The following is an 8,576-nucleotide window of genomic DNA, read 5'->3' as shown; positions in this document are numbered from 1 at the left end:
CATATAGGAGTAGTTGACATGCGCACAACATCATTTGTTATCGTCATATCTTACTACACTAGCAACAAGATTGTGTAGTACTACTGACGTACTACATGCCTAGTAGTAGGAGCACTGTGTATGTTCAAGTGGCTGCCGTGTTTCGCACTCCTCCGTCGTAAGAGTGGAAACACTTGCTGTAATCATTTTTTTCCTCAGAATGAAAAACAGTGGACACGCTCTACTCTGCGGATCCTCCTCCAGCCATGCACTAAATTACTCACTTTCGCCGACGTGTGGGACAGCCAGCACCTGGGTCCACCAGCCATGCACTAAATTACTCCGTAGTAGAGTGACGGTAGACTACCCTGATTGAACCGCCGCATTAATGCCCAATGAGCCGTCAAATCACAAAACCCCCTCCTTTCCAGCAGTAAGTTGGACGGATGAAGCAACCATCATTTCACTCTTCTCTCTCAGCTTGCTCTCTTGAAGAAAACCACCACTCGCTTCGCTTCTCCCTCATCTCATTCCTCCTTTCACTCTTCTCTCTCAGCTTCCTCTCTTGGATGGACGCCAGAGCACCGACCGACATGATGTCTATGGCTCTGGCCAAAACCGTCGAGGCTCATGGTATGAAGAAGCACAAGCACCCCGCCGAGACTACCGCAGACAAGCTCAAAGCCATCGCCCTGTCCAAGCCCCCCTCTCCGGGATCCCTCATTAAGCAAGTCCAGGTAATGTCTCTTGTTGACAATCTTTTTCTCGATCTTGATCGTGTTTTTTCATTTAACACGCAGTACTAGTACTGGTAGTACAACTTTCTAGGTGATCTTGCATGTGAGTTTGGTGTGCCAAATGACGGTTCTAAATTCCTCTTTTGACCTAAACATGTGAGAGGTTGACACTGATTTCTTATAGATTACTTTCAACTACTCCCTCTGTCCCAAATTTCTTGTCTTAGATTTGTCTAGATATGGATGTATCTAATACTAAAATGTGACTTGATACATCCGTATCTAGACAAATCCAACACAAGAATTTTGGGACGGAGGGAGTACTTTATGAACATCAATGCTACCTTTTAAGAGGGTATATTTCCCTAAGTAACTTGTGTTATGGATATTGCATGTAATCCCTCTGCTCTCATGCCTTTGAAGACATGTTCTAGTGTCATATATGGAGTACAATATCGAAAATCATCTTATATTTCTAAATGGAGGTAGTAATAAAATATGGTTTATGTTTGAATTAGAACCAGGTCCACGGTGGAGATGAAGTTCTCAAAGTCATGTCGTGTGAACTGGAAGACCTGATGATGAGTTCTACTGCTAAACTATCCAGCTGCTGTGTCCTTGTCGCCACGTGTCCTGAACTAGTGTTTTCCTGTAGCATTGTTGTCAGGTGTGTTCTCGAGGCTGTACTTGACCACAACAATTTCCTGGCTGTGCCTTCGATTACGAAGGGTGTGGTTCTAGTAAAGCTTCCCAACAAATCTGATGCGGTCTGTCTTCATCATCATGTTTATGAGTGGAAAGACCACTCTGTTAGGTTCTCCAAGGTTTACAAGATGGTGAACCCTGTATTGTTCATGGCCTAGTCAGTTATGCGGGGTTCATCCTGTAGGTTGGTGGCAAGAAATAGTCTGCAGAGTTTACTTAGTGCAACTTTGCTTGTCTGTAGTAAGTACTATTGTTCAGTACTTGATTTGTGTTTGTGAACCCTGTATTGTTTATTAGTACTGCCGCTTTTGGTGTCTGGTCAGTCCTGAGAATGGTCTATGTTAATGTCTGTCCACTCAATTCAGTCTGTACATTTTTAAGTATCCAGATCATATTTTTTGTGAGGACGGTTTATCAATTATGGTTACACTCCAATATCTGTATGCATTGCAGGGTTTATCACACCCTCCAGGATTTCCAGTCCCATGGATGTTTGGTCCATACAATTTGTCACGACCTTTGACTGTCCTTCTTGTGGGAGTAGGCGGGGCCCCTGCATGCCACGCATAGTTGGACGATCAATCTTCTCTTTAGTACTTCAACATAGTGATTTCTTGGTAAGGATTCACTCGTGTCACATCAAGTAAATCTTATTGATTTACTGTCTAAATCTTATTGATTTAATGTCATGTTTTCTTTCTTTTCCTGCAATTTTACAATGCAGGTTTTGCCATGTGACATTCATCACAGAATAAACTGTTTGGTTTGCTCTACGATGGCTATTTTTGCAGGTTTCACTTCTTATGTCGTGTCAGTAACGAAGGCACTGTCCATCACTTATATTACTGGAAAAAATTGGATCAGTTTGTTGTCTGAGTACAAGCTGAATCCCATGATGAACTGCAGTTTGGTTTAACAAAAACGCCACAATTAGTCCTTCTCGCGTTTAAAAGAAATGAAGAAAAAAACTGGATCACGGTCACGGATCCTAGTCAAGTTAGAAAGCTGATCATAGCAGACCAGACACGATCACCGCTGTCTCGCACAGATCGAGCACCGGCAGCTGCTCTAGCACTGACAGCGGCAGCAGCTCAGTCTGATCTAGCTGAGGATTGGGCACCGACCACACCAGCGGATCAGTCTGATCTACCGGCACCTGCTCTGACACCGACACCTGCTCCGACACCGGCACCAGCTCTACAAGGAGCACCATCTTCGGCAGCAGCAGCGGCTTTGGCACCTGCACCAACACTTGCACTTGCATCTGCTCCGGCCCGTGCAGTTGCACCGACAACAGACTGGGCTGCAGTTCGCACTTCATATACCAAAGTCCTTACAAAAACCGACATGTCCACCTTCTTGGTAAGCGTTGGCCGCCCAAGTGCTTCGTTCTTTTTTCTTTCCATGTTGTTTCACATGATTCACTGTGTTGATCTAACTGTTTGGTTATGTCTTCTTGTTTGCAAACAGAGAATTCCTAGAGCAACGAGGGAGTCATTCAACAATCCGGGCGACCGCGGCCAAGTTTCTCTTACCATGCGCAGCCTTGGTGTGAATGAACCTGCTCAATATACCATAAGTACAAAGGATGGTCGCATGATGATTGATGCTAAAGGATGGTCAAGGTTCAAATCTAAATCATATCTTGCGGTAGGCGATGATGTCAAAATCGAACTTTCCTAGCAAGGAGAGCTGGTCCAAATCAACTTTGAAATTCTTTAGTAGCAGCACACAATTGCCGAACTGATCTATCCTCCGAGAGATTTTGATGTAATAATCTGGCATGGTGAAACAAGTGTCCTGTGTGTATAAGTAGTACGACAGTATTATTTATCACATGGTATATCGTTGATAGAATTGCAACTCTGATTGCTGGTTAGGAACTGTCGTTCGATTTCATTCCAACAGCTGCCGTGCTTTATTCAATTTTGTGTATTCGCCTTGCGACAGCATCTAAAACCAGCGCCGTACCAATCGCTTGCAATATAAAGCGCTGAGGTAGAACACATGGGCCCCCAAACATGCAGGGTCGGCCTGCGGCCCAAAGTCCAGAACCGTGAGCCTATCCGAGTATTATATTCTCAGTTGAACCCCCATAAAAAAAGCTGAAACCCCATAATGCATGTGCGCTGCAGAGGGAGTATATTTCTCAGCGAGGTGAGCCTGTGATATAAAAGATCTGTATATTTCTTTATAGAGGGAGTATCTCGCTGTCAAAATATATATTTATGTGTAACTAGTTACTCCTGTCTTTCTACTTCCTTTTGCTAATATGTGGGGCAACCGGCAATGGGGTCCACGTGCCATATGCACAAATTAGACTGCACAACTTCACGATAGACACACCCCGGTCGTAGCGCCACAGTAATGCCCAATGAGCCGTCAAATCACAACCCCCCTTTCCAGCTTTAGCAGTAAGCTGGACGAACGAAGCGGCAATATTTCACTAGGGTTTTCTCATGGAGAACCAGGTACGAATTCTTCATCCATCCCCGATAAATCCAAGTCCCTTGGTCGCAGGTAATCCTAGGATGGCAGCCGCCGCCATTGATGCATTTTTGTTCGTACTGAATCTAGTGTGTTTCAGTTGCAGTGTCCAAAGTGCGAGTACCCTACAGATTTCTGCGCCTTCGGCGAGACGCCACACTTGTTCCTTCTCATCCTAACACAACATTTTGAAACGCGTATAATATGTTCCTAGAATCCTCTTTTCTATCCGGGAGGGTGGGATTTGTTTGGACATGCTGTGTTCTCATATTATTTTTCCTGCAGTGTATTATTTGCTCTGCCAGAACACATGTACTCAAGATGCTCGGCCTTGCCATAACTGAATACACTAGTTTAATGGTCACAGTGAAGACAAGCCATGGATATTACTTCCGAGTTGGGTTCATAAACCAAGAAGATCGCTGCTTTTTTTATGGCCGAACTTGGATAAACTTTCTCAAGTGTTACGGACTGAAAGTTGGTGCACGAATGTTGATGGAAATAGCAGAACCTGGTCTCATCTTCACTGCGATCTTCCACCCCGACATCGTTCCAATTGTTCATCCATGTTAGTTTTGTATCTGGTTCTTGCTTGTTGCCTCGATTGCTTCTTAATCCACCTATTCTGTCTAACTAATCACAATTTAACTTTAGAAGTAGCATCGAATCTCTCACGAAGATGCTACTTGTAACTAATATTTTCTTATAATTGGTGGCACGTGTAGGTTTTTTCAGAGTTAAGCAGTCTGCTTGTTTGTTACTCTGTAATAACTCGGCTGTTACTAATGGCACTGAAGTTGACTGGATTGACATCCACAAGTTCCTACACTTTATTGATCGTCTTGAGGTCCTTGTGGGGTGTTTCAATGGTGGAAGGCCACGTGGGATATGTGTGCCACTGCTGCACTCGTTGAATAGGTCCAACTGTGTCGAGAAACTTATGGTACGAGCAGTTTTCTGTTATATATGTTCTTCATAAACTATTGCTTATACACAGTTTTACAGTTGTGATCTTCTTGAAACAGGAACTGCCGAGTTCTATTGTTCCTATACAGATGCCTGACCATGGTCGGGTCAGACTTGCGCTTGGTCACAACATGATGTTTATGTCAACCTACTCAGTTCCCCTTGGAGGTGAAAAGATACTTATTCATGTGTGGTCTCAAATAATGAAGTCCCGTCCATCTTGGAGAATAGGACAGAAGATTATGTTCATGCTTTTCCATGGCTCTAAAGTGAATATCCTGTTTATTGACCACGTTGCAAGATGAAGCCGCTTTCAGAAGGTTGTGGATGCATGGGGTGGCGCCTGGGCCTTGTCCTGGGGCTTGGCGGCCTCACCCTTGGTTAACTATAGGCAAAGTAGCACTGTTCGAGGCGTGCTTTGTACGGTTGAACCTGTATAAGTACTCATACTGCTTTCAACTTTGGTTGTTAAGTGCCCCTGCTGGTTTCAGTTAAGGTTGTTAAGTACTCCTGCTGCTTTTATAGTCTATCGTGTTTCTTCAGTCCTGTCTTCCTCCAGCCGCCAAAACCAAACCAGTGCCGACGGGGCCGCCTACTTCCGCCTCCCAAGGCTGGCTGCGCCTCAGCGCACACATCGCTGCCCCACCGTTTCCTAAATCGTTAACGCCGACGTCCTCCACGCGCTTTGGTGCACTTGCCGCGGTGCCGCCCTCTCGCGTTGTCAACATGGTCAACAAACAACAGGAATCGGCAGAAGTACGTGGAGAGGATGATAGTAGGGGCCCACCACGTTAGCGTATGGAAAAATAAAATGCTTCCTCCTAGTGTTTTCCTGACATCTGGGACCCACGACATTGTGAGCGTATATAGTCAATAGACAAGAGAACATCACAAGATCGGCTGACACCTGGGACGTAGCTACTCGAGCAGTATTTTTTTTTGGTATTGTTGAGACGGAGTAGGGTTTGAACTGGGCTATGGCCCGTCTAGCCCAAGCTTATATTTTATGTTCACCATGTGACCAGCCCAGCTATTTTTTCTTTGTGAGCCCACTTTATTTTTTCTAAAGAGTACCCAATCCAAGTCTACTTATTTTTCTACGCCCTGATGGGCTGCAACTCTTTCAAGACGCCTGCAAATCTTGAAAGTAATATGAAATGGGTTGTAAATATAAAAACAGATGACAAATTGGGAATTACTTTATAATTTCTAATTTTTTTCACATTTTCAGATTCCTATTTCACTGGGCATTAACCTAATTTAAATATATCTTCAAAGTACTTTAAATCTGGATCGACATTTCGGTATTAAAAATAGTTTGGAACCCACAGAAATATGCGAAATTGGCCCTGGCCAACCAACAAAAAACGACTGAAATAAATTGCATAAGAAGTTGCCATGAGCTATATATAAATTATTAAAAAAAAGAGGGAGTGGTCTGACTTGTGGGCCTGTTTAGTTGACGCGTATGCAAGATTTTTTAGTTATTATATACGTCAACAAACGATTCTAGCAGACGTTGGATGTCAATCCAACGACCGTCGTGTTTCTTCAATCTCTGATCTTCTTGCTCCAGCCGCCAAAGCAGCGCCGGCGGGACCACCTTCTCCCGCCTCCTGTGGCCGGCTGTGCTGCCGCGCAGGCCTCAATGGCCCCTACTACTCCCACCGATGGCCAGGGCATCCCTCTACTCACCCACACCCCTTGTTATTCTGCGGTGACGGCAGCCTCACACCGCAGCCGAACCGGTGAACCCTTGTACTCCTCTCCGCGCGGGCTTCCACTGCCGCATCTTCCTTGGCTCCGCGTCGTCCCCTTCTTAGGCCTCACCGTCGTCCACCACCGTGGTGCTCACGGCGCGGAATGGTCAATGTGGTCAATGACCGACTTCCATCGGAAGAGTACTGTACGTGGAGAGGCTGACAGCTGGGTCCACGGCAGCCGCAAGGAAGTGCCTCCTTATTACGCGGAAAATAATTATTCCTCCACCTGACAGCAGGGACCCACCGGACATGCCACCATTATTTCGCTAAAAAAACGTTTGCCCCTAACTGCTGGGACCCACAGGACTGGCCACCGTATTTTGCGAAAAAAACATTCCCCCCACTGTCAGCTCGGACCCACCGGAAGTGCCTCTTTATTACGCACAAAAAAATGAATACCCCCTGCTAGCTGGGACGCACCTTGGTGGGAGGCTGACTTGTGGGCCTACTAAGTTGACTGGGATGGAGGCCTTTGTCAACTTTAGTCAATATATGAACGATTCTAGCTCCAGTGACCGTACGATGTCCATCCAACGACCGTAGTGCTTCTTCAACCTCTGGTCTTCTTGCTCCAGCCGCCGAAAGCAGCGCCAGTCGTGCCGCCTGCTCCTGCCGCCCGTGGCCGGCTGTGATGCCGCGGAGGCCTCACCACCACCTACTACTCCCACCGCTGGCCAGGCCATCCCTCTACGCACCCACACCCCCTGTTATTCTGCGGCGACGACAGCCTCACACCGCAGCTGAACGAGTGAACCCTCATACTCCTCTACGCGTGGGCATCCACTGCCGCGTCTTCCCCGGCTCCGCGTCGTCCCCTTCCTAGGCCTCGCCGTCGTCCACCGCCCTGGTGCTCTCGGTATGGCATGGTCAAAGTGGTCAAGGAATGGCTTCCATCGGACATGGAGTGTACATGGAGAGGCTGACAGCTGGGTCCACGGCTGCGGAAAGGAACTGCCTCCTTATTGCATGCAAAATAAATCCTCCACTTGACAGCGGGGACCCACCGGACGGGCCACAGTATTTCGCAAAAAAGAAAACGTTTCCCCTTGTCTGCTGGGACCCACCAGCTACATCTTCACATGCAAGGAAGTGCGTCCGAAAAAACACAATTCGCTCCCCTGACTGCTGGGACCCACCAGCTACATCTTCGCACGCAAGGAAGTGCGTCCGGGTAAAAAAAACGATTCACCGCCCTGACTGCTGGGACCCACCAGCTACACCTTTGCACGCAAGGAAGTGCCTGACAGTCGGGACCCACCTAGTCGAAGCGTACGTAGCGTTGTCATTCTGGTCGCGAACGTGTATGTACATACTGGTGGATGTAGAGGTGCGTACGTGTCGTAGTAGAGGTGCGCACGTAGTATGTACACGTACGTACAGTGGCCAGGGTGCAAGAAAGAAAATACGGCCACGTATGTGTACATACGGGCGGGGTCTCGAATGCCTACTCGCGCATATACACATACGACCAGGGCTCGTGTACATTGGCTGGGTCGAAACGGAGAAACAACATCGTTGTGGTGTTCATGGGGAGGCAACGAAATGCGTCGTGTTCATCGGGAAGCAACGGAATGCGTGGCCATGTTCATCGGGAGGGCTTGGACGGAACAGGCGATGGAAACGAGGCCTGGCGTACCGCAGAACGGAGGAAACGGCCTTGTGTTCCACCGGCCACGTTCTAAACGGGATCCTATTCATCGAGAGGGGTCTCGCGTACCGCAAAACGGAGGAAACAGAACTCCTATGGTCGAAACGGGGGTCCTGTTGATCGGGAGGGGTGTGGCGTACCGCAAAACGAAGGAAACAGACCTCCTAAGGTCGAAATGGGGGTCCTGTTGATCGGGAGGGGTGTGGCGTACCGCAAAACGGAGTAAACGGATCTCCTATGGTCGAAACGGGGGTCCTGTTGATCGGGACGGGTGTGGCGTACCGCAAAACG

The sequence above is a fragment of the Triticum dicoccoides genome, chromosome 7B, assembly GCF_002162155.2.
Source record: "Triticum dicoccoides isolate Atlit2015 ecotype Zavitan chromosome 7B, WEW_v2.0, whole genome shotgun sequence".
In the NCBI taxonomy this organism is placed as follows: Eukaryota; Viridiplantae; Streptophyta; class Magnoliopsida; order Poales; family Poaceae; genus Triticum; species Triticum dicoccoides.
This window is presented reverse-complemented; position numbering follows the sequence as displayed.